We start from the raw sequence: 27,390 nt of genomic DNA, 5'->3' as shown, positions 1-27,390 counted from the left end.
CGTCTGATGAATGCTATCAAGTCAGGTGGACAGCCAATTTAGGTCATCTCATCGCTGACTGCTGTGCAGTGCCTGAAAGTTAACGCAAACCATATTATACTAGAATATTGTGACAAAAATATTGTTTGACAGAGATGTTGTTTTTAAAAATATCACCCATAGGAACTATTATTACCAAATAAGCTACCACCGGGACCCTGTTTTTGATAACTGATATTAAAGACACAATATTTCTTGGCAGATGACATTTTTGGTAAGGTTGTTTTCCTGACAACCCGCCCCCCGCTAACTTCGCTCTCTAATTCTGCAACAAAGTTCATGCTTCCAACATAATCTGTGTGGTGTAATTTATTTTGGGGGATCAAGTTCCACCCAGCTGGCTTCAAAGCACTTTGGCTCAGAATGGTAGAGTGTGTGGTGAGTGAGAGGGACTGTCTCTGCAGGAGTTGCAGTCAGTGTCTGCTCTCCTCTGTGGTACAGGAGTCAGGGAGGGTGACAGAGGCCACCCGCCACTACATAAAGAACACAAGGCTGGCCCGACAGCCGCGGCCTGCCCTGGCACTGCGTGTGTGTCTGTGTGAAGGGTGTCGAGAGGCTGGACTCTGCAATACCGCGGAGGGACGCGCCTGCTCGCAGCCAGTCTCTCCCCTGCTCCCCCTGCACACGAATGCGCGAGAGTTGGCCCTTCGCTGAGCAGCAGGGGCAGGAGGCAGGCCCAGCTCCCGGGCAGAGCCTTCCCTATCAGTCACCCGGCTCACGGCAGACAATGGAGCTGCTCGGCCTGCCCTGCTCCCTCCACCCCGCCTCCCTCTCCTCACGCTGGCTCTCCTAACCCGGGCTGCTGCAGGCACAGATTTGTCAGAGCCATTCAGTTGAGACTGATTATGATTGCAGCAGATGGGCTGGATTTGACAGCCGATCCTAAGCAGTTTCTTTAGGGCTGGGGGAATTAATAGGCCCCGCTTTGCAGGATCGCCCACAGAGCCCGGGCAGCAGCGGCCCTCCCCGCTGAGGAAAGTGCCACCTCCCGAGCCAGCGGCCCTCCCCGAACACATGTTCAACGTCCCGGAGCCTGAGAGGAGCAGCTCGCGACGAGGCGCACAACAAAGCGAAAGGAGAAGCCGGGAGAGGGGGCGGGGAGGGGGTGTGAAGCTCAGCCTGCTGGGGCTGCCGCCGCCGCTGCCTCTGTGGCTTGCTGCTGGCCCGGGCCCCGCTCCCCTGACTGGAAACTTTATCAACTCTGGCTCCTGCCCCCTGCTTCCCTCGGCGTCGCTCGTGCCACCACTCTGGGATTACAATGTTGTGGTTGCAGCTGGGTGCGTGAACTCCCTGCCGTCCTGACCTGACCATGTTTCTCCACAGAGCAGGTAAGCGGTTGTGTCCGCGCGCTCCCCCTCTATTCCCAGGGACGGGCTCGAACGCTCGCACGCGGGTTGCACTGCGTCACGCTGCCCCAGCCGCGCGACCCCCACACAGTGACTATTTCACGAATTCAGTGCCTGCGTCAGGTTGTGCGTCTTTGGTGGGTTATGCCATGCTGCCAGGGCTGCTGCCCTGACCTATGTGTGCATTTATTTCCAATGCACAGGTCCCCCTGTTCTGGAACAATATATTGATTTGTAATTGATACACGCATGTGTGCATGGATTATCCCATGGTGTTTGGGTTGCTGTCTTTCAAACCACACACTTCTTTCTGAAGTAAAATCGCAAGGTGGTGTGTGGGGGTTTCAGCACATTCTGTGTTTGTTTTTATTGTGTTTCTGTACGACTGCGGCTGTTTACTTTGCCAGGGTAACTGTTGATGGTGTGTAAAAGTTGGCATTGCTGTCCGATTGTTGCACTGCTTCTCCCCATTTCCAGCCACACTTTATTTTGCTTTGAGGCGCTTTTCTGGACAGTGTAGCCAGGGACCCCGAACTGCAGCTGAATAATTCGGCGTCCTTGTGAGGAAGTGACAGGGCTGAGACTGGCACAGGGGCGGCACTGTTACGCATTATGCTGGGCAGAGAGTGGCATGGGAAGGGTGTTCTCCAGTTCCTTTGCCATGCTTTTCCTGCTCAGAGCAGAAGTGGACATTTACATTGGGGTTCCAGGCTCTGCTACTGTATGCTTGTACCACTGTGAAGCCTCTGACGCGCTTTATTTCAGTAGAAGTGGCTCTGTGCTGCCTCCTGCTGCGCCTGTGACTGGCACCAGAGGGGGCTCCCCTGGGCCCCGCTGCTCTAGGCTATAGTGGGGCAGGTTAGGGACAGTGACTCTGGGCGCTGCTACTGTGCGGCACCCTGATTTGGACTAGCTGTGACATCTGCTGCTCTGCTGTGCCCTGCTGAGCCCATAAGTATGGACTGGCATAGCTCGGGGTATGGGGGGGGGGGGGCTGGCAGCTCTGTTACACTTTCACCACAGCTATTGCTGGCACCGAGGTCAGAAAGGGTGCCCCTCGCCACTGTTGTATTTTGCCCCACAACGTCAGGGTTGTTGTAGTGCACAGGAGGAGGTGCCCCTCGGCTCTGCTGCTCGACTGCATACCCTCTTCAGACTAAATAAACTGTTCTGCTGCTGAACGGTGCCCACGTTGGCCTGAGACTGGCACAGATTGTACGTTCAGCCTTTCAAAGTTGCAATAAATGTACTCTAGCATGGATGTGCGGGATTTTGCTTAAACTGCTGCACTGGAATGCACTGGACTGAAGGAAATTGTGACTTTTAATAACAATGTGTATGGGACGCTGGCCAGATATCTGGATTAGAATTACTTGCTCTGTGCTTAAAGGGGCATTTCATGACAGCCACGCTAAATGCACAGGCCAGGAGGGTGTTCCCTTGGGCTCCAGGGGGGCGGGTCACTATTCTGCTATACAAAGTGCGCTGCAGGGGTCTGCCGGTGGGGTGGGAGGCTTAACTTTTGGTGCAGAAGCTACAGTTGCCCCGGGGCCCAGAGCCCTGGAGGGCCCTTTGAACCTTGGCAGTGCTGTATTTCACTGTCCCAAAAACAGCAGTCAAAAGGGCTATTTTCTTGCTTGCCCCATGGCCCATGGAACTTGCTACGTTACTTGATTTGCCTGGATTATTTTGCTGCACTGTGCCTTCCTCACCCAGGGCTGGCACTCTGCACAGTAGGGGTGCCCCCGGACGCTGTGGACTGTCCTGGACTGGCACAGCTCAGAGCAAGGACTGACTTCTGGCTCTGGTGCTGGACTCCGCCTTCCTCCCTCAGAACCGGACTGGAGGGGGTTCCCTGGGCTGTGCTGCTGTGCAGTTTCATGTGAATGTTTCTGGCTCCCTTTCCCTCGACTCTGCTAAAGTACCAGGCCCCGGGCTGTGTACGCACGTTGTCCTTGGAAAGTCAGACGTGCTCTCAACGGAAACCCAGAGCAAAAAAAAAAAAAAAAAAAAGTAATCCGGGTGAAGAGGGGGCGTGGGTAGCCCCCTCCTTGTGCATGTTTTACAGTGGGAAGCGGCACGGCTGTGTGCCCTGTTGCTACTAGCAACTGCATGTACTGTACTGAAATGGCCTGGCAGCTCCATAAGCAGCTTTAACTCTGATGGATGGTGCAGTGACATTATGATGGTTTATAAGCGGAGCCGGGGAAAATAATCAAGCTTTCATTTTTTCTTTTTCTCTGAGCGATTTGGATTAAAGATCTGTGTTGGTTAATCCCGGTGCCATCTCTTCCTGGTATGGGTGTTTTATTCTCTTTCATAGACAGAAGCAGAGATTTAATTCCCTCAGCTCAGCACTGTGGGTATTCTTTTGTTAATTTAGACATAAAAAAAGCTTTTCAAAGTATCTCTCTCAATTTATTGGATTTTTTTTAAAGGACATTTCGAGAAGGATTCGGCATTTGCTTTTTTAGTAATAAAAATAAGTCCTACAGGAAACCGCTTGCATCGGAATTAGTAGCTCCTTCGTGTTATGTGAAATATTCGGCTTCCTGTGAAGTGATGGGAGTGGTCACCTCTTCACATGCAGAGCAGGCTCGGCACAGGTAAACCGGACTGCAAGAATGCTGAGCATTTCTGCGCTCGCCCACTGCTGCCGCTGTGAAAACAGGGCGTTTGTTTACCTTAGACCTGTGGTGGTTTGGTTCATAGCGACCACCTTGCGGGCATTGCGCCATGTGGCGCGTACAGCTAGTGTTGTGCCAAACTACGGCTCTTTTGACATTTTCTAAAATAAGGGGGGTGGAGAGGGGGCGTGTCTGTATATATGTGCACTTCTTTCCCTTTGCTATCGCCCGGGCAGTGATTGGTGCGTGTTTTATAAGCTAAAGAGCAAAGAATGTGTCAGAATCTGCATCGCGCCTGTATAAACAGACTGAGGTAAAAAAAAATCCCCTGCTTGTTTACTTGAACAAAATCCAGCGATTCCAGCATGCTTTCATTCCGCCCGCAGCAATAGAGGGGGTTAAAAGCAGCTGCCTGCGCTCCTCGCGGTTTCCCCACATTAAACAGTTCAGCCTTGTTGCGTCCAAGTCCTTGGGCTATGTGTATTCAATTAAGGGGGAGAGGGGCATGAAACATCCTATTAAGACTATCCATTTCTCTTCAGCTGAGAGAGCAATGCTGGTCTCTCGCGGCCCAGCAGCTGATCTGCAGCTGAGAGTACACGTAAGCCGGAAGTACGCAGCAGCCTTATACATAAGCAGATTTAATTCAGTGCAAGCTGGCATCCTTAGCTTTTCATCATGTGTATTGGCTATTGAAGAGGACCACAATACGTTTATACCACACTTACAAATAAATACACAATTGAAATATTATTTCCAGATTTTCCTTAATTTTAATATATGTTTAGTATAGTGTGGCCTGCAACACCCAGCACAATCGCCGGAGTCAGGTATGTGAATGGCTTGAACGGCTTTCTGGTGTAGCACACACACTGTCAGCCCAGTCTCTCATGTTTTGACTAGTAATGGAGTCACAGGGCTGTTAGATGATGTGCTAAGAATCACACAATTCGCTCCAGCGAATGAGCTTGGATTCAATACAGTGCCTGCTGGGTGCGAAGCCTGCAACAAAGTTGTCAGAGGGCACCTCCTTCTGGGTAGCGTGTGACCCGAAATAAATGGCACTTTTTGGTACGCATGACTTTTTTTTATTATTATTGAGATTTTAGACAAGCTAATGTGGATGAGCATTTTATTGGCCAGCGATTTACATCAGTGAAGTAAACTGTGTACATTAGTAGATGGCAGATAAGCCCTGTAAGTAAACCGGAGTCCAGTAGTCTGTACGTTTACACGCCTGGGGGGATTAGGGGTGGTTGAAGGGGGGCTTTCCCACTACTTGATGCCAGAAATGTTCGTGGGAACTGACTGCTCTGTAGGCCGTTTACATTTTCTGTATATACCTTCTTTGGAGACTTTACATTTGGCGACCATCTTTACTTTTCATTTTTGAGCTTCCCAGAGGTCGTATGTCACCAACGGTGCTGTAAAAATCTCAGATAAGAGTTTCCCACAGTGTGGCAATCACTGGTACAAACGCAACGCTTAACAGTGGTTGGTAATTGCACTGTATCCATGGCGAGGAATTCCAAGACATTTTTTTTTAAAGATACCGGAAGTGACAGACGGGCGAAGTGCACAGGCAGCAATTTGTTACTTGTGCACAGGCAGCAATTTATTACTTTCACTGTAACCAATATATGTTTTTTAATATAATCAAATTAAACGATGTATAACTTTCTTCCAACTATCGAAGTGGCTTGAGACAAAGAAGCGACGGTAGCGTGCAGTGGCGCGTGGTGGTTATATAAGAGATATGGATTCGATCCTCACTAAAAATAGTCATAATGCAAACACACCCACATTTGTGCAATCAGGCGGCAGACTTATTTAACCTGCCAGCTCAGAGCTCAAGAACGGAAACAGGTGTCCACCCACTGGACTTGTGCAAAGTTGAAAATCAAGATGTTGCTGGGATTGCCGCTTTGTTCTTGAAGTAGTCAGAATATCTATAAGCTGGCAGAGGAGCTGGGGGTCAAACAGTGAGCTGCTGAAGTCCCTTTGTACGTAGGAACTTCAGAGACAGCACAGGAGTTAAACACTTTTGGTGGAAGTGAAGTGGGATCCCTAAACATTTTGCCCCTTTGGACACCTTTTGTCTACATGCAAACATATTTCTTATAAGGCAACAGGTTCTTTCATGTTTTGAGAGAAAGCCTGCTTTGGTGTCGTATGCTGACGACACCCATTTGGTGATCGCCTTCTCTAAGAAATGTAGTGTTAACCGAGAAAAGTTTAAGGAGGACCTGCTAGAGGTTGTGGACTGGATGGCTGCAAACTGCTTGCAGTTGAATGCCAGTAAGTCAGAGGTTTTGCTGTTCGGGAATGACCGGATATGTGGTCCGAGCAGTGCTGGCCGGATCGCCTTAAACCGGCTCCTTCGCCCAAAGAGGCAATAAAGAACCTTGGTGTGTGGATCGATAGTGGCCTTACATTTGAGACTCAATCAAAAGCAGTAGCAGGGGTCTGTTTTGGGCTTCTGCGAGGTTTCAAACCTCTGCTGGGTTTTTTCCTCCCAAAGTGTGTCAAACCATTGTGCAGGCGACAATTTTATCAAGTCAGGACTAAGGTAATTCTCTCTATCTCGGTGCTAACAAGTCCAGTATTAGGCGCCTGCAGAGAATACAGAATGCAGCGGCACTCATTCTGGTGGCACTTCCGAAATCTTGCTCTTTTTCCCATGTTCTTCATAAATTACATTGGTTGCCTGTTGAAAAGCGAATCCTGTTTAAAACTCTTTGTGTGTCTCATAAGATTCTGACTCAACAGGGCCCTCTGGGGCTGGCTAATTTGTTAGAGTTCTATGTGCCGCGGCGCACCTTAAGGTCTGCTGACCAAGCTTTGGTCAGTATTCCTCGAGTCTTGAGAGCTAGAGCCGGAGGCCGCTCTTTTCGCAGTCTTGCTGCGAAACTCTGGAATTCCCTTCCTGTTTCTATTAGAGGGATCCAGAACCATCTTGCATTTCGCAAAGCCATAAAGACCTGTTTTTTTCCTGGCCTAATCTCTAACTCTTTCCCTCCATGCTCTCTCTCTTGGTCTTTGGTCGCGCTGGGACGCCCCGTTCCTGGGGCAGCCATGCGCAATACAAATCTGATTATAAATAAATAAATAAATATACATTTCTAAACTTACAGCCCATTGGCTACTAACTGTCCAGACCGGGTGAGCAAACTATGCGCCATTTTCAGAGCTGGTTCTCAGAGGAGCAACTTGCAGATAAAAAGTTGCATATGTTGATATGTGGTATCACTGCTAGCATTCTAATGGTACATTGTTTATTAGCAGTTTGATATATATATATTTAAGGAGGTTGGCGCGGTTTTGGGGAGCAGAGGAGGCCTTTAATTTGCCCTTAGTGACAGTATCCTGCCTTATTGGTTTTTCAACTACCCCGAGGTCCGACCAAGCCAATGCAATGTATGCTGGGACTTGCAGTGATGTGGCATTGGGCGTCCTACGTGTATTAACTCGGACTTTGTGAACATTCAAATCCGGGGGGCGGAGCTTACTGACACTTAGCAGGAGGGGCACTAGGTATTTAAAACCTCTGATTGGCCCATTTCCTGCTTGAACCATCTGGCGCTGACGAAGGCAACACACAACGCCGAAATGCATTCGCCCTGAAAGATTGGTTTACCTGCTGATTAAAGCTGTCCCCGCTGTATCCCCCTGTGTGGCCTCTTCTTCTTGGTTCTCGAGGAGGTTTTGTGCATATATATATATATATATATATATATATATATATATATATATATATATATATATATATATATATATATTATTATAATTGCATTTATATTGCGCTTAGTACGCCTGACGAGGCATCAAAGCTCTTTTTCGGCAAGTAGCACGCTACTCCGGAACCCATAAAAGATTAATGTTGAATTAGTATAGTGAAATATGAAAGTGATTTGAGTGGTGGATATGTTACTCAGGTATTTGGATTGAGAAGGATAGTGGAGGGATAGAAGAGGGAAAAAGGTTTGCATTTATGTAGCTATTGTTTCCCTTGATGGGGTGTTGAAGCGCTTTTTTAGCGAGTAGCACACTACTTCAGAACCCATATGAGACCATTTGCTAGTAAATATAAACACTTTTTCTTAATACCAGCTCAAACGGGGAAAGGGAAGTGAGCTGAAGGTGCCTGGGTCGGTGCTGAGGGGGTCTCAGCTCTGAATTTTCTCAAAACCTTAATCTGGAGCACATGCTTGTTTAAAAAAATCGGAATATTTAATAATGACAAAATTCTGCTTTAGGAAGTGCGCATTTCTCAAAGGTGTAGATTTGGCAAATCCATCAGGGTTCGCTGAAGCCACACTTTTTAAGCAACCAGAACTTAGATCACTTAGTGCAGAGAGGCCACGTCCCATCCAGCACTGAATATAAATGCAGACTAATCCTATAAACTTTGTGGCTACCCTATAAAAGCCTGCTTGTGTCATGTGGTTGAAATGTGGCCTGTAAACATAAGTCACCTCTAAATTTTCTATCTTTACTAGTTACGGGCAACAGGATCCTCTAGGTGACATGTGGCCAGTAAAAAAAGTCTGTTATAGGGAAATGTGATCTCTTCTTAGGCTGAGAATATGCCAGGCACCTGTGCTCTGAACTGCTTGTAGTTGATATAGTTGTTTGTGGTTAGCCTTCTTCCTGGTATTATATCCAGGAGTTCCTATATGCCTTTAGGAAGGCTTCAACCACATTTCTATCAGCGAATTAGTGGGGAGGTAATGTGATCTGTACATCACCAATAGTCTGAGCTTTTTATAATGCCAAGATGCCTTTCTGGGTCAACAGAGCGCTATATAAATATATTTCCATTCTATTCATTACCCGCAAGTATTCCCAGTGTACATCTCATCAGTTAGTATCAAAAAAAGGAAGACTGATCTGAAAGAGATTCGGAAAGCAGGGGCAATAACCCTGAATCCGCACGTAAGCCCTGAGAACTTGGAATCAGGTGGTAACTTCTGCAGGTTGGTTTGCTTGCTTGTGATGAGGGTCTTAGTCGTCTCAGAAGCCCATTTATACACCAGGAGTGTGACACATGTAGGGTTGGTTGTGCATAGTACTGTGGTATTTATTTAAAAGCACCAAAAAGTGAAAACAAATAGGGAATGGCGGGCGACATTTACCTCTGCTGTCATTTTATGCAATGGATGGAAATCTATTGATAAATATATATTACTGTATCCTGAATACTCTGAACCAAAAACCTGTCATAACATATAGGAAATATATTGGTTTCTCGCGGTCATGCTACTATTTCTTGACAATGCCCCCATGTTTCTCTCTTTCATTGTTTAAAAGATGGACTAGTATTAATGATTGTTTCAGCCCCCTCACCAAATTGCATCGAGACCCCCTTAGTGGCGTCTTTAATATCCAGGAAAAGAAAGGAACTTGACTGGTGAATATACACATACACGGGCCAGCTCACATAAAATGCATCTATTTAAAAAGGCAAAACACAGTCGCCTTTTTATACAGCAACACATGTGGTGCACATACTGTACCAAAAGATACCTGATAGCCAACAAAAGCAATGGTATGTAGCCCTGACCACCATGCCAGGTGGCAGAGGCCCACTTCTTACGGCTTACCAACCAACTGCCTCCCAGGTACTGAAACCCGCCTCCTCGCAGTAGTCAGGAGCAGCTCTCTGAAGCTTGCCCCCTGCTGCACAACAAAGATCAGTGCATCCTCCATCTCGCCGATACCATACCGAGATCAGCGCGCTCTCCGTTCTTGCAAAAAGGAAGAAAAACATTGAACTGCCCGACCGTCCCAGAAAACAGAGCTCCGCCCATATGGCTCCCGGGCCAGAGCACGCTGATAGGTCGTTGTCAGCACAGCGGCCTCATCACTGAGAATGATAGCGGCGCAGAGGTGTTGCCATTGGGAGGGAGGGCGAGGGGTGGGAGAAAAGTAGACCAAAAGTTGTATGTGTGTGTAAAAGGCCGCTTTATTAAGACACAGGTGCACATTACAAATACCAACCTTGGCAACGCCTTACAAAACTAAACCTCACTAAATAAATAAATAACTACAAACTCAGCCCCCCGGACCCTCCCCCACCCCTAAAACATTTGAGCCCTCCCGCTCCCAACAATACATCAATAAACAATATAACAGCATTATAACATTACGTCATCAATAAAACATTACATCATCAATAAAACATTTCGTCATTGAACAAACATACGTCATCGTTAAAACTTTATTCGTCAAACCACAATTGCAATAACAACGGTCAGGTCCTCCATAACCATAAACCCTGCCTGACCCTGCACTCCTGCAGATACCCCCCTCACAAAACTGAACGGTCAAACCATGACCAACATACCCCAGCACTTGTCAAAGAAATACTCGAACTAATACTCAACCAGCAATCTGCCTAAAACCGTAATGATACCCAAAAACACCGCACGGCACCTGTGTCTAGCGACGAATACAAATACAAGATAAAAAGCCCCTGCACACCGGTGTCCCACAAAAACAGCCTTTCACTTAAAAAAGAAAATTGGAGCAAAAAGCACCAAAAATGGGAAAAAACGAGACAGCGAGGGGAAAAAAGGGGAACATTAATGCAAAAAAGAGGGAGGGAGGGTGGGACAAAAAAGCTACAAGCCCACCTAGCCACCAGGTCACCAAACCTAAAATGGTGGCTGGTAGGCAGTGGGAGGGGAGTTTATAATTGGGCTATACTGGTCCTACTAGACCAGCCCAAATCTAGAAACTTCTGTCTCCTTAAAGGGAAACCCCTCGCAGCCCTCCCAAACCGCCCGGGGGAGGAGACCTCCCGGCGGTCGGCTCCCTCCCCCAAGCCCCCCTTGGGAGGGAGGGCGAGGGGTGGGAGAAAAGTAGACCAAAAGTTGTATGTGTGTGTAAAAGGCCGCTTTATTAAGACACAGGTGCACATTACAAATACCAACCTTGGCAACGCCTTACAAAACTAAACCTCACTAAATAAATAAATAACTACAAACTCAGCCCCCCGGACCCTCCCCCACCCCTAAAACATTTGAGCCCTCCCGCTCCCAACAATACATCAATAAACAATATAACAGCATTATAACATTACGTCATCAATAAAACATTACATCATCAATAAAACATTTCGTCATTGAACAAACATACGTCATCGTTAAAACTTTATTCGTCAAACCACAATTGCAATAACAACGGTCAGGTCCTCCATAACCATAAACCCTGCCTGACCCTGCACTCCTGCAGATACCCCCCTCACAAAACTGAACGGTCAAACCATGACCAACATACCCCAGCACTTGTCAAAGAAATACTCGAACTAATACTCAACCAGCAATCTGCCTAAAACCGTAATGATACCCAAAAACACCGCCACCCAGAAAGGTAGGCGGGGAAGACACGCCTCCCTTTCTGCCCCCCAACCGCGAAGCGAAAGAGAAACCAGAAAATCAGCGCTGCATGGCCAATGCCCGGGCTAAGACCTCACGAATCTCCAACAAGTAGAGTTCCATGCCCACACGGGACAAATGAACTCCATCATCCCTAAAGAACTCAACAGACTCAAACTTAATGTCCCTGTGTGAAATCCTGCTGAAACCAAGGCTCCTACAGCAACGAGACACCTCCGAATTCACTTTCTTCCTAGCCCGATCGACAGCCCTGGGATTCACCGCTCCTCTCCATATCCTGCGAGGGATTAACTCTGTCCAAAAAACATGACACCCAGCCCACCGTTCCTTAATGAGGCCTAAATCTCGTTTCATAGCTCGCAGCAAGACTACACCTTTCGTTGCACATAGGTCATTTTCTCCCAAATGAATGACTAAAATATCCGGGCAGACACCGCCCACCATGTTGTTGTTCAAACAAGGGATCAACTCTCTCCAGAGCATCCCGCCTTTACCCTTCCAAAGAACGTTAAACATTCGATCATTGAAACCAAGTAGGTCTCCAAAGTAACTTCTCGCTGCCTGGACTCTGGCCCACTTGACAAAGGAATGCCCCACTATCCAGACCGTTACCACCGAGGAGCGAGGCCCAGCAACGGATCCTGAAAAAGAAAAGAGAGTTAGAATCATGTGAAGGAGGATGACGCATGCGCCTCCTCTGCCGAGCTCCTCACATAACGCTGGAAACAGTTAGAAGACCAGCGCCCCAATCGCTTAATATCCCTTTCAGACCAACTTCTGTGAAAAGCTTCAGTGGCTGCACCTATTCTGAAAGAGTGAGTACCATAAAGATTGCCATCGAGACCTATGTGCTGTAGCGCTTTGCGCAAAACCATACGTAATTGATAAGGTGTTACAGGGGTGCCATTGATATGTTGGAAAACCAGGACTTCATCTCCACCCCCACACAAGGAACGCCAGCGCCGCGCCAGCAGTAGAGGGCAAGTAAGCTTCGGAGCACCTGCCTGTAACCACACACCTTTCCCCTTACCCGTCTGATCAGTTTTAGAACTGGCCAACCATACATGAACTCCTTCATCATAACAAAAAACGTCCTTCCAAAACAATCCACACTTATATTTTGAACCCAACAACTCCGATACCCTGAAAGCACCAAAAAACATGAACGCCATCAGCATTGAGAAAAGACATGCCTCAAAATCATCCGAACAAACTAAAGGCAAAACTGTAATTAACCTGGCAAGAACTTGCCAAGATAGAGGGGCTCTGGATCTACCAACGTGCCCTTGCTCCCGGGCCCAGCCCTCAAGCATCCTTCTACCAATTTCCCCCGCAGATGGAGGATAGCCCCACCACAACTTCCCCATGAAAGCAATCCCCGCCAGTTTCCCAGCAATGGTTACTTTGGTCAAACCCTTATCCATGAGGTCCAGTATAAAGTTGACCACATCGTCCGACCGACTCGACAGATCCACCCTTCTGACAGCACCAGATTCCAGAAATTCCTTCCACGCAAGGGAATACGCAGAACGCGTGGACACAGACAGAGAACCTACCACCAATTGAACGACCCGACCTCGCCGACGTGCCACAGATGACTCGGCATCGGAGTCGGGGATCTGTCCGCATCCCTCGCCAGTCCACGGAATCTCCCCCACTGTGAACGAGACAGAGCATCCGCAATGTCATTGTCCACGCCAGGAATGTGTAAAGCACGAAAATGAATATCGTGTTTCAAACAACCAAGAACAAAAACTCTCATAAGTTTCAACACTTGTTCGTCCCTGGCCGATTGGCGATTCACTATCTCCACCACCGCCATGTTATCCACACGAAACAGCACTTTCTTGTGCGCCAATTCCTCCCCCCACAGTGTCAAGGCGACCAATAAAGGGAACAGTTCCAGGAAAGTGATGCTGCGACCTCCATTCAACCATTCATCGGGCCAACGTTCCGCACACCATTTGCCATTCCAAAAGAGCCCAAAACCATCACTGCCAGCAGCATCCGAAAACATTTGTACGTCCCACTGAAAGTCAACCTCCCTGACCAAGGGGACACCATTGAAGGAGTTCAGGAAAAACTTCCACATTCTCAAATCCTCCTTGACACCAGCAGACAGACGAACACGATGGTGGGGCAAATGATGACCTGCCAAAGCCCTGCCCAGTCTCCTACAAAAGGTCCTGCCCGCTCTCACCACTCTGCAGGCAAAATTCAAATGACCCAAAAGCACTTGAATCTCTTTCACCAACACTTTTCTCTTTGACAACATCACATCCAGTAATTCAATCATGTTGACCCTTTTGTCCTCGGGCAGACGAGCAGACATAACCACAGAGTCTATTTCAATACCCAAAAAGGAGAGGACAGTGGCAGGGCCCATTGTTTTCTCGGGAGCCAAAGGAACTCCCAAATCCTCCATGAGCCCTTGGAATGTGTCCAGAGCCTTCTGGCACTCCGCGGAGCCCGGGGACCCGACAAAGAAAAAATCATCGAGATAGTGTGTTACCAGGGTATGACCAGACTGATGGGAAAAATACCATTGCAGAAAAGTACTAAAACACTCAAACAAGGCACATGATATGGAGCAGCCCATCGGCAGCGCCTTGTCCACGTACCATTTACCAGCGAACTGAATACCTAAAAGGCTCCAATCGTCCGGGTGGACAGGCAATAACCGAAAAGCAGACTTGATGTCACACTTAGCCATCTCAGCGGCTGCGCCCGCTGTCACAACAAGTGACATGGCCACGTCAACCGAAGAGTAAGAGACAGACACTGCCTCTGGGTCAATGAAATCATTAACAGACGACCCTTCAGGCCATGACAAATGTTGAATCAGTCGAAACTGTCCCGGTTCTTTCTTCGGGACAACTCCAACCGGTGAAACAATCAAGTTATGGATCGGCCAATCGTGAAACGGGCCAGCCATCCTCCCTTCATGTACCTCCTTATTAAGTTTGTCTTGTACCACTGTGGCATGTTCAGAAGCTGATTTTAAATTGGCAGACCACCTCCGTTCCCTAGAACCTAAGTAACCGAGTCGGAACCCAAACTGAAAACCTTCCAACAGTGTAACTTTGGCTGACTGATCTTCTAAACCATGGAGGGCAATACGCAGCCTTTCTAAATTAACTGGCGTACGAGCTCTTGGACCCAGCACCCTTAGCACCTCTGTATCCCCTTCCTCCTGAAAATTGTGAAGTCGTATTTGATGTTCCTGAAACCGTTTGCTTTCCATGTGTACCCTCCGATGGCTGATTGTCCCAACACTTGGACAACGGGTGTTTCCTACCACAACCTGAGCATTCATGTTTAAATTTACAATACTCCCTGGTACAGGAGCCCCTATTAAATTCCCAACAGAAACCAGACCCTGAGTGCAAGGTTGCAGTGGCCCCCACCCCTCCCCGGGTGGGCTTCCCCTGAAAGGGCCGATAAACTAACGGCAAACCACTGGCCGTAAAAATGGTTTTCCCCCCTGACGCCGACCCCATTGTGTGTTGCCACAAGTCATTATCCAGCTCCCCCCACTTAGCCTCCGGGTCCCAAGCGATCCTGGCCCTAAATTCCTCATCATATTGAGACCAAGCAAAACCACCCCCGGTGATCTGGGCCTTGCGAATGACGTCCATGTATTTAAAAAGGGACACGCTGCGCTCAGGGAACTTTTCGCAATATACACTGGCATAAATCAAAAATGCAGCTGTCCAGTTTTCAATAGTTAAAGGCACTCTGGGGCGTTTTGCCAGCTCAAAATCCTCCTCCTTAGACCCCTCTTTAGACCGGACTTCCCTGTGGAGTAGCTTCAGTAGTTCCACATACTCACCATTCCAAATTCGTTCCTTGGTACTTAACATGAGATGAGCACCTAACGGTTTCGTAACCCCCATGTAAGGCAGTTTCTTGATTTTTAATTCTTTACTGGCCACAGGCTCTTTAACCTTGCTGGAAGCACCAGCCATAACACCACTTACCACCTTGTTCGTAACGTCTACCACATCATCTGTACCCACTGCTGTGTCTTTTACATATCGACCTTTGACCAGACGGCCATCACCACTAATCACTTCGGTTTCACCACCTGTACCCACAGACACCATCGTAGGTTTGGCCTGTGTGGCTGATTGCTCACCTGGCAACAGAGAGACCACTCTCGATGACTCCGCCCGTGTCTCCGAGGTCAATGCATCCGGTCTGCGAGGCGCCCTACTCGATGGGCCGTGCTCTCTTCTCCCTTGCACTTGACTTTGGACCACTGGAGCCTGTAACACACTACAAGAAACATGAGAGGGCACCCCCCCTTCCGGATCCCGCACTTCACCTTCTTCAGGACTCTCTTCGTCGTAGTCCAACACCACTGAATCGACACTGGTATGTAACAAATCACCACGGGTCTTACCCAGCCCGGTATCAACCACCGTACATTTAAATGACTTTGAAACTCCAGGAGGGGGAGCAGACTGTACGCGCCTGTACCTCCCTGCGCGTTGACTCTGCAGCTCCATAGCCGCCGGCAAGGCCTGCCACCTATACCTGCTACTCGTTGGGGCCAGCGGGGTCACGCCAGACCCTCGTGTGCTGGCCGCGGCGGGATCCCTCGGTGGAACAGAGAGGGCCGCGCTAGGCACTCTCCTCACTTCCCCTTGGCGAGATGGGACTGGACCGCGCCCTGCCAAGTCTGGACCTCCGCCCCTATTCCTATCCTGAAAAGAAAAAGTTTGGACTGGTGTGCTAGGGTCCCTGAATACAACACCTGAAATAGACCTTGGCCGCTGCATATTAGCATCACCCATCGTCCCCTGAAATCTCTCGAAAGAACGTCCCCTAATACAACTTCTCAAAGGCCCTCCCCTAATCGGAGAGTCGCCTATCATCTCTTCCTCATCACTCACATCCAAATTATCGCCCGCTGCCGCTGAAGAGGAGGCCTGAAGAGGGGCCCCTGTACTCCCCACTTGGCCCTCATTGTCCCTGTGAAAACCGCGCTGCGCCAAACCTGCCGTGCCGAAATGCTCCCAACCAGGAGAACCGAACATGAAATAAGGACCTCTAGCATCCCCTGGTATGGGTGCCCCACTCACCTGCTTGGGAATCCCCTCATGCCCGAAAAACGTGCTCGAGACACCCACAGCCCCTGCAAACCGTACATCCGGATGAGAAAACCCTACAAAAGCATCCCCATCAGCCCTATCAATTCCCCCCAACCCCGGGCCATGCACCGGACCTGACCCAGTGCCTTCACCACTAAAGACGCCAAGACCCCCTAGTGACACTCTGTGACCATCCCTCCGAAAAAGGTCACTCCCCTCTTGAACACCATGAAAAACAAAACCCCCAGCCCGTGAACCATCCCGGCCCAAATCAAGACCAGACATAGAACTACTTACACCCATCTGTGCCCACTCGCCCTCCCCCCTGGATCCCCCACCAACAGACAAAACAGCACCCACAGAGGAACCAGGGGTAGAGAATAACAACGGGCTGCCCACATTACTGTCCACCTCCCCATGTTCAGCAACAACATCCTGTGGAATAAAAACCTGGCCAGCCTGCATCTCCAAACCAACATGCCCTCCCAAGCCACCTGCTACAGGCGGACAGGAAACCCTATCCCCAGCCCCAGGAATCCTTGGTACAGAAGGGGTTAATCTAATGTGAGCGCCTGGGTCAACATTAAACTGAGTCTCAGAAACAAACTGCTGGGAAACATTCACGCCCGGCATGACGCGCTGCTGAGCTGCTCCGCAGCGACCTTCCAACTGTACAGAGCCCCTGCGCCCCCCTCGCGCAGACACAACGAGCTCAGGCATTGCGCGGCGCAACTCACTTGGGTCGGACGCGGAGCGCTTCTTGCTCCCTCTCCGACCCCCCCTCCCCCGCTTGGCCGGTAAAATGTCCATGGAAGCGCGCGCTGCAGGCTCCAAGCCTAGCCCCACCCGCCCCTCTGAGGCAAGAACACTCGCGTCAAGCGCCCGCCCCGGTTGTATGGAAGCCGCATATCCTGCCGCCGGAGCGCCTCCCGCCCCACTCTGCAGCTGCGGGAAAAACAAAGGGGCCGATCGCGCCTCCACAGAACTAACAACGGGGGCGCCCAACGCTATTGGAACTCCCCCCTCCCCCGCCGCCCCACGCGCCTGCAATGAAGGGGCCGGTTTCCTCGTACGGGACCGGCCCCTTTCGCTTACCTGGGCAGAACGCCTCTTTTTAGGCGGAGAACACGCCAATACAGCCGCTGACACGCCGGCGGAGGCCTGGCGCTGGGGGCGCGCCGGCCCCCCACCCACCAACAAGTCCATGCGACCTGCTTCCGACAGCAGTCGCATGGCCTCCAAAACGCGGTAATCCTCCATCACGTCAATAAAGCGCCACAGCAAACCAGACAAGAGTAACCAAAGCACCTAAACACCTCACACTACTCACTACAAAATGTTGAAAGACAAAAAAGCTACAAGCCCACCTAGCCACCAGGTCACCAAACCTAAAATGGTGGCTGGTAGGCAGTGGGAGGGGAGTTTATAATTGGGCTATACTGGTCCTACTAGACCAGCCCAAATCTAGAAACTTCTGTCTCCTTAAAGGGAAACCCCTCGCAGCCCTCCCAAACCGCCCGGGGGAGGAGACCTCCCGGCGGTCGGCTCCCTCCCCCAAGCCCCCCTTGGCGATCCACAGGGTGGGGAGGGAGAAGTGCGTCCATGGCAGTAAGCAGGAAGAAAGAGACCTGCCTGCCACCTTGCGCCTTCTTTTAAGGGGAGTGGTTTGCCCCATGCGACCCTGGAAGCCCTTCAGAGCTTCCGGGGCAGCACCCGTGCAGCTATTTCTTGCCCTTGGCCGTCCCCAAGCCTAGGGCAAGCACAGCAAACCTGGCGGTGCCCCCCAGCTTCCCACCATATCATTGGCTCTCCAAAGTTGGGAGAGCCTCTGGAAATATCCAGGAAAAGAAAGGAACTTGTCTTACTCCTTGACAAGTTTATGGATGTTTTTACTTTGTATTTGTTCGGCATTATCCTGCAAGCGGAAAGAACTTCTGCGGCCGTCAATGAAAAAAGAGCAGATAAGGACCTGCAGATCTGCAGTAATAAAATGTTTAGGAGGATCAACAGTGCAATTGGCATGCAAATCATTAAAGTTCCTAAGCCTGGCGGCAAAAGCACTAGAAAAGAAAGACATGGAACTTGACTCGGAAAAACGCTTAGATAATCATCTCGAGCCAATTTAAGAATAAGAAACAGTCACCCCAAACTAGAACAATTATCATAAGACTAAAAGCACAAATTGCACTGTTGTTTTTCTTTGTTTCCTCCGTTTCACTGATCAAAAAGGTTTTTAATGTGAAGTTATTAATTAATGTGTATTTTACTCATGAATTTTAAGTCACAAGCGTCAACGTGTTTTTAGCGGTTAACCCGCTCTTTTTTATGATTTAAACCAAATCAAATAAAAGTAATTTTTTATCGGGATGTTTTTTAAGCAAGACTTATCTTCCTCTTGGCCAAACCTTACAAAAGGCAGTACTCAAGGTGCCTCATTGCATGGAAATGTCACCTTACCACTGTAGGAAATGAAACTTATGATTGTGCTGTGTTCCACTATTTGTGGAAGCCTTGATGGGTACTTTTTGGGTGGCATCACAGTTTGCATTTATGGAGAAGAAGAACAACCAAATTGCTTCCATCATTGCTTATGTTTATTTGATGCAATACGCGGAGACTTGAAAATTACAGCACACAATTGCATTATTGAATGAAAATTTGAGCTGCACTTGGATTTTTAAATATTTATATCTTGCAGTTTTGATTGCAGAGCTCACCCAGGTTGTATTCTTTGAGTTGTGATGTCACAGAAGCAGAGGGAATACTTTTTTTGGTCTCTCTTATGCAATTTTAATTGAGGTTGTGCCAAGATAAATAGTTTTTTCTGCTGCAACTTACTAAAGTTTTCGAAACTTTGTAATCTTTCTGAAATTGATGGAGATGTTGTCATTTAAAAGGAAAACAAAAATGGGAGAAAACATTTACAAAAATTAGATTTGAAGGAGAAATACTCAGCAAAAAAAATCTTACAGAAGCTTTCCTATGGAAAAACACTATTGCAAACATATTTCAGTTTAAGAAAATGTATCTTGCAAGCAACTTTGATCTAAACCGAACAAACAAAGCGAATTTGCTAAAGTTTGAAGTATGACCAACTCTACCAAGAACTAGGGGTGGTGCCCTTCCGCAAGTTTCCTGAAGTTTTTTTTAAAGTGCACGTCGTTTAGGAACGCCACAGAGTTTAAAGAAACTATTGAAGCCTGTGCTTTGTGAGAAAAACCTCGCACATTTTAAATGTAGCTAGAGAATTCGCCCACAAAAATCTTTAAAGGAAGGTTGTCCTACAAAAGCTGCATTTTTTCAGGAAACTTCACCAGTAGGTGAAATTGTGCAAAATTCGCAAACTTCCTGACTTTTATTAGTGCTCAGTTACGAAACTTTACACCACCCTGCAGGCAAAACCTTAATTGTCCACTCTCCTATCAAAAATAAAAGAAGGACCTTTATATTATGACATACATATATTTTGTTGCATTTCCTAACCATGTAGCATGGTACCTTATTCTAGTTCACCCAGCAAGTTTTTTCCAGTGGTTTTAGTACCTTGGCCGGGACTATCCTTGACTTAGTCTGCATGCCACAAATTACTTCCGAACCTTTGTTCTTGAGGTGTTGTCGCCTACATTTGTCACAGATGCTTCTCATTTAGTGGCACAGACATCTCCATACCAGACAGGTGGTAAATCTGAGAAAACACGCTGGTCTGACTTTCCTTTGAAACTAAATAAGGAGTGAATTTATGGGACATGTGCAATAACATTGGAACAGAAAGTGTTTTAAGTTAATTTGCTTTCCTGAGTTGTGGGTACTGCTGCATACTGCTGTCACCGAGGACCCATTGGAATGCTTAAAATATGTTTTAGAAAGAACTCCGAGGTAACTATGTGGATGATGTGAACTCCAAATAGCCAAAGTAGCTTGGCATTCAGAGAGGGCTGTTTTCCACCGATGGTTTCTACATAGGGTTCTGTGTAAAGTAGGAGGAGGCTCATAACTTGTTCTTGTGGGAGATAGTGGTGGAGAAAGTGCCCCCATATCAGATGGGTGAAATCCAGCCTTAAATCTACATAGAATTGACTGGTTCTACAGGATTGATGTCCAAAGCAAGTCTAGGAGGGCTTGACTCATGACTAATTTTCAGAATATACGTATATTTTTAATACAACAAATCTAACTGGAATTCATTTATGTAGTTTTCGGTTTTCTTGAAACTCTGGCATTGGTCTGACCCTCCTTGACCTATGTTGGACTTTCATGTTTGAGCTCAAGCCAAAACAAAGTGGCCACATAATACACCATCAGCGATGCATACCAGATGCCCTTAGTAAGCAAAAAAGATTTCCCATATGTTAATGGCAGATTAAAGAAAATAGCACTCTGATTGGGGAAATACATATCAGTGGATGGTGTGGACAGGTCCACCGGCTCACCAGAGGAGAAATAAGGGTGGTATCAAGGCACACCCCTCCCAGAACTTTTCTTTACATTCTTTTAGCAGCAGATATTCTGCCATCCTACACTCCCTACACTAGTACTGGTAACATCATTAATGTCTGTGCGTTCACATAGTTTCCCATGCAGATGAAATCCAGAAGTACAGTCTCTAGCTTGGAGTGGCACCACACCCACAGAAACCAAGAAACACAATAAGTTTATGAAAATAGAGGCCCAGCAGATTCACAGGAGGTGGTTTAACTCGATGATATAATTCCCATTCATTGTGCACTGAACTCCAGCATATTCCATAAAATAATTCTTTCCATAAACATACAGAAATCTGTTGCTAACACTGACCGTCACACCGTCCAAGATTCCCCCCAAAATAATGGGAATATGTATTGTCTCTTCATTGAGACCCATTTATGCCATTGAAAAGGGTAATACGTAAAATTTCAGCAATATCAGGTGCAATTCATGACACAAATTTTTCAATCAGATTACGCAAGCGGCATGATTGCCTGTGGATCACAACACAGCATTTACTTTTGAAAGTAGAGTGAACTGTACCTGCCCTGCAGCAACTGCCGGCTGCGCCTGTCTCAAACTGGTCCCCTTGGGCCTGACACCATTGGTGTTCCCACCAGGACTACAACAGTCGCCACAACACCACGACACAGACCCGAGCGGTCTGGAGCTGTCTCATTCCCACTAGCCCTTCTACACCCAGAACAGAGCATCTCCGGTGACACAACGGCCCCGTGCATCTCTCCCCTCACCATGCACTGCATACCCTGTATGTGGACATGTGGAGGGATTACTTATATTACATTTCTTTATTCATTTACAACTTGTAATCCAGGTACACCACAAAAGTCGCTGGAAATAGTCTCAGTATGGAATCCAGAGCATTAACAACAACTAGTAATCCAACATCCGTACAATATTCGTACCATGTTGCCCCAAGGGTGTGCAACCAGCGGCACTAAAGATATCATAGAACAGTGAAATCTAGACTTACTCAAGAATCATGAGAAATTCATGAGATATATCTGTGAAAAGAAAATGAAAGGATAGACAAATTAAAGGAAGAGAAAGAAATAGAGAAACAAGCACCCTACATCCAAGGACCATATAAATCCCGTCTCCGATCCTTCTGACTCCAACAGTCATGGCACCCGGGTTACTGGGAGCTTCATCAGCCCCATGCACCCCATGAGCCAGTCATCAGAGAATAGGGCATGAAGGCAGAGACAGTGCATTATGTCTAGACACATATACTCAGATAAGTTTCACATGACTGACTCTAGACTCCAGTAGCGTCAAGGGTGAAAGAAAGCGCCAACAATGCTTCTGTTGGGTAAGCGATATCCTCTTCTGTGTCGCATTTCTTTATTAACTTACAATTAGTAATCCAGGTATGTCACAAGTAATATCTGCAATGTCGGAGAAAGGAGCCCCAGATCTCTTCAAAAACATGTAACTAGTCATTCAATTTATACATTAGTCTCTCTCAAAAATGCCACTCCGTACATACTCTCCAGCCATGTGTGAAAGGAGGATCTTGAAGTTATTTCCTCGACAGCATTCGGGGTAAATATAGACTTAATACATTTCTTCATCATCATTATCACCATGATCATTAACAACTGCCAAAATCCACTGATAGAAGCTTTTCTCACAATGTATATTATAGAGATATAGGTAAGAGTCTTGGTTCTCTCTACATCATTTCATTTGGTAACGTTGATATGGTCCAGCTCGTTTATTGTTAATTTTACTTTTAATATTGAACATCCTGTTACTTTCATCTTGACTATTATTGTGTTTGGATTATGGTGTACCACTATTGGGCTAATTATATTTTATCAGAAGAGTGACTTTTTTTGTACAGCTTTAAGTTTCTAATAGTTAAACAATACTTCATTCACGTTTGATACATTTCTTTAAATAAAGCTTACGAATAAAATCACATATTTCATAGTCTTGGAAGTACTCAGTTATAATGTGAAGAAAAACTCTGGTGAGATGTGCAGCAACTGCAGTTTTCATATATGCTCTGTACCACGTTTGAAGTACATGGCATCATTCTTCATGGGGTCTAAACGTCTTTCCTCATCAGCGTTTTCAGCTTCTCCCACCCACATATAAATTGCCCACAACCCTCATTATAAATGAAGTGCCAATTTGTCATTCCTTATTTAATGAACTTCACTGGTACAGTTTCCTGCCACAGCAAGCTATTCCTCCGCATTTCCTTTTCTAAGCACAAAACGAGTGAATCTGATGCTGTGAGGGATGTCACGAGTCAGGTTTATTGAGATAAAGTGTCTTTCTTTTCGAATGTTCTGAATACATTTATTCTTGTTCTCAGTTTAAAAATTAGAAGAACATGGACAGATTACCCGCCTTCTTTAAACTTGTCCCTTATGCATTATGCGAGATAAAAACAAAAAAACAGTCAATCTCCCAGACTCATGGAAATCACTGTCTCCTCCTGTTTTGAACAGTAGTACTCACTGAACCAAAGTGCACTGGAACTCAATTCACATTTTGATCCGGAGATGAAATCGGCATGTAACCGTGTTTTGTAGCATTCAGTAAATGATTACCTGCAGGACTGAGATACCACATCCATTAGGTAAACTGAAACCCCCAAAAGAGCATACTGAAAATGAAAAGAACATGCTAAATAAAATGAAGGCAGTCATGTTAACTTTAGTACTGTGCACCCTCGGGCAATTTCTAAACCCCTAGCATCTCCTCTGTGCTATATGAACCCACCCCTTATATTTGACTGGATGTGACAACCGGCTCCAGAAGACTTCAAGTTGATATTTAGTTTTAATTTCCATATGTACAAACATGAAGACTTGTACCCAACCATAGCCCTACCGCCAATTTAGATTTTTGCTGTGAAGAATCAACCATGTATAATACCTGCACCTACCAGCCGGTATAAAGTTTCTTCCCAGACCATGAGGGAAATCAAACTTTATAATAAGGAGTGCTGGGACACTAAATATTATTATGAGTCTGCTGTATCTCAGAATATAGTATAGAGAAATAGGGTCTGCCATAATCATCATGTTTTAAATATTGTGTACAAAATCTCTTCTCATTTGTTGTAAATGTTATGTTATTAAATCAATTGGGGCGATAGTTTTGTAAATGCTGTTTTGGGCACAATATTTATGTGCGATGATACTTTGACCACAATATTCCACTGCAGCACCTTACAGATCATTGTCACAATCTAAAAGTGTATTCATAGCAACTCTCATTACCACTGAAATCTACACAAGACTAGGGAGCGATGTGCCACTATTTACCAATTTCTTTGTTCATGGTACAAGACCTACTGTATGATTGTCTTGATAGCATAGTGTATGGCTTAATATGTTATGCTTGATGTTTCTTGGTGGTATTCTTATTTTGTCTGCCTTTATTTTTATTTTCAAAATGTGTATGTTCGTGTTTCGTATATTTGTTTTATATTCATGTTGTGTATATAGTGTTTATGGTATTTGTCTATTAAGGGGGACGCAAGTGGTATACTAAGAACGTTACAGGTGGGGAGGTTCGGTAGCGTGGCAATTCGAAGTCGGTTGGATGGTGGTGCAGCATGCGGCAGTTCTCTGTCCACTCCTGCTATTTTAAATAAACTGAAGTTTTGACTAGTTATTTGAAGTAGGGTGGACTCAATAATAATCGCCCAGACAGAGTTCATTCACTAGCTAGTCCGTGACAATAAACGTGAAGAGTATTCTATCTCTCATTAGATGGCGCTAATGGGACTGTTGAAGTTGTTTTCTTAATGAGAGTAAACCCTAAGATTGTTTGAAGGTGAATAAAAAAAATATTCGAGCCAAGAAAGAGTTAAAGTTACTTGCTATGTCTGGGAGTCTGGAACATGAATCTTAATATTCTTTGGGTGGAGCTAGGATCTCCTTTACAGTTGTCAGATTGATATTTTTGCACATTGCGCTGCACTTCCCCTCTTTTTAACATCTTGACATTATGTAGGAAGCCCGACTCTGAAAATGAGCTCTTTCAGGAAGGGGTGTGGAGTAGTTGTAAATTCTTTTTTACAACATGCCCTCTTTGCTGTTTGGAATGTTGTAATTAAAATGAGTTTGCTGTGGTATTAAGGCAGTGTGGTCAAGCCAGGCCAACACACAGCTCCACAATTCAGAAAGTGATCTATGTATTTAGGGCAGTGAGTTCATGATGGTAGGTATTTAAGGCCCTGTGATGCTGGTAATGGTCAGAGTGCTTCCCAGACCTTGGATTGCATTTGGTCAGGCCAGCCTTAGAAGCCCGCAGGCCCAGGGTAACCATGTTTTCCATGGTAATAAATGCTCACAGTGAAGCTCCCATTAGGCGCCGAACATACTAATACCAGCACCAATGTTCAAGACCCACGCATTGATCTGCAAGTGTTGGAAGTTACATATAGCCAACTGTACTTTTCTAGTAGGGCGAGGTAATATAGGCGTAGATGCACACAGAGCCATTGGAAAGTAAAACATATTGCGCATAAAGGGGGGAAGTAGATGTCATGTATCTCTCCCTTTCTTCCATGTTTAATAGGAATTTGTTAAGACATTTACTAAATACTAAGGCACTCCCTGATGGTCCTTATGGGGAATATCTTCAGAGCCAATTAAGCCTTCATTACTGTGTTGTTTAGATAGTCAGCTGAGGCCTACTTTATTGCATATAAACTGACTACCATCGGGCGCACACTCATAAAATAATAAATGTATATGAAATTACAGTTGTCAAAAGAATATACAATCCTTTCTCTCTGAAAAGGCCCTAAAAGGGTTATACAGTTGCAATCTTCATTTCCAAGCATGTGTTAGAGGTGTTGACCTATGCTAAAATCCTTGTCTACTGTGGTTATCTGTGAGATTCCATGTAACAAAATATCAGTCTTTAACACGACATAATGTAATGACAATCCACCCTTAAAGACCTATTGGTTGTAACACTTTTCACAATAAAGGTGTCAATGTCTTGCTTTCTATAGAAAAGAAATGCATACCTACCTACAGGCTTTAACAAGGTGAAGTAACCATCCACTCTTCACAACCTTGTGGCTTTAACATCTGATTTTGAGAATAAATAAGTCAGGCCAACTGCATTTGTCACACGTTTTCATAATAAAACTATTAGACCTAGGATCTTTGACATAACTTTTTTCCAACCAACCAATCAGGCCTATTAGCCTTCATCGTTGTCCTATCACCATAACAAACTCAGAATGAGTAAGAATCCTTATCCCAGTGCTTAATTTGTAAACAAATATGTGCCAGGGCTCTAGTCGGGAGGCCACTGCAACTTGCACCACGCTTGGCCCCTGACAGTGCTGCTAATGACAGTACAGACACAACTAATAGACATCACCCATCTACAAGTGTGACACTTCAGACTTTTCTAGGTACCCCCCCATAAATATAAGAATGGCTTGCGCAGCAGGTGATAGTAATTTTTAATGTATATTGATTTAATAATTGACTGTTGAAGCGGCCATCTCAGACAGTGCCACCTTGTGGCAGACTATCGCAAGTGCTGGTGTTGACAATTAAGTGCCATTGCGGAGTAAGCCTGAAACCACTGGTTCAAATTAAACACCGCCTGATCCTTAATCCAGATTAACACATGGATTCAGCATAAAAATAGCATATTTTACAGTGGTGTAACTTAGGCCTCCCCTTTACGGGGAGACCCCCAAGCTCCAGGGGCCCCCTCAGAACATTCTCCTGACCTGAGAGTTCCTGATTAAGCCTGGAAGGGGACCCCTCCATGTACCTTGTAGGGTGCTCCCTCAGGTTTCATTATGCCACTGCAATTTTGGTCCTTACGCACAATATCATACACTACCTAAATTCATCTTCATGATACCAGACATTTTGTTTGTACCAATGCATGATTTCTGACAATTTTAGGTCTGGACTTTTACAATGCAGCTGTGAAACATACTTATTGCTAATAACAAGCATAGAGAGGGCTGTAGAGCCGACCTATTCAACCACTAGCTTTCTTCATTCGGCCTCTTTCAGCCAATGGCTTTAGACTATGCCAATCACCATCATTGCTCAGCCCAGTGGTATACTCACATCTCACCTTATGCTATTGGCTAGAAGGGTGTATCATTCCATCTCCCCTCAAGTACTTGCTTTAAACTGCAAGAGGGGCTACTTTACTTCGCCCTCTCTAGCCTCCCTGCTAGCACCTTCCCGACCGTCATGCTGTGTAATGTGTTAATGTTGCATGCATTAGCACATTATACACAGGCCTGTTAGCTTTTCCAGTGCCTGTTAAACTTTGCACTGTGGAAACGGGAAAGTGGAAAAGAGCAAGCAGACCAGTGAAGGAAACACATTTATTAGTCCTGACCACCAGGAAGAGACTGGAGCAAAGGTCTGCTCCATGAATC

The 27,390-nt window shown here is 46.3% G+C and overlaps 1 protein-coding gene across 3 annotated transcripts in view; it reads left to right on the top strand.

Annotated features, from left to right (window-relative positions):
* Positions 1–866: 866 nt before the first annotated feature.
* The window catches only part of NCKAP5 (NCK associated protein 5), a 768,214-nt gene continuing 741,690 nt past the window's right edge, over positions 867–27,390 (top strand). For 2 of the 3 annotated variants that reach the window (XM_078682016.1, XM_078682018.1), the window contains exon 1: positions 867–1,367. The gene's annotated coding sequence lies outside the window, so the exon portion shown is untranslated. The remainder of the gene's footprint in view (positions 1,368–27,390) is intronic. The other variant, XM_078682017.1, reaches the window with a different exon arrangement.

This window comes from Lissotriton helveticus, chromosome 3_1 (assembly GCF_964261635.1).
Source record: "Lissotriton helveticus chromosome 3_1, aLisHel1.1, whole genome shotgun sequence".
In the NCBI taxonomy this organism is placed as follows: domain Eukaryota; kingdom Metazoa; phylum Chordata; class Amphibia; order Caudata; family Salamandridae; genus Lissotriton; species Lissotriton helveticus.
The sequence above is the reverse complement of the archived record's forward strand: the minus strand, read 5'-3'. Positions and strand labels throughout refer to the sequence as shown.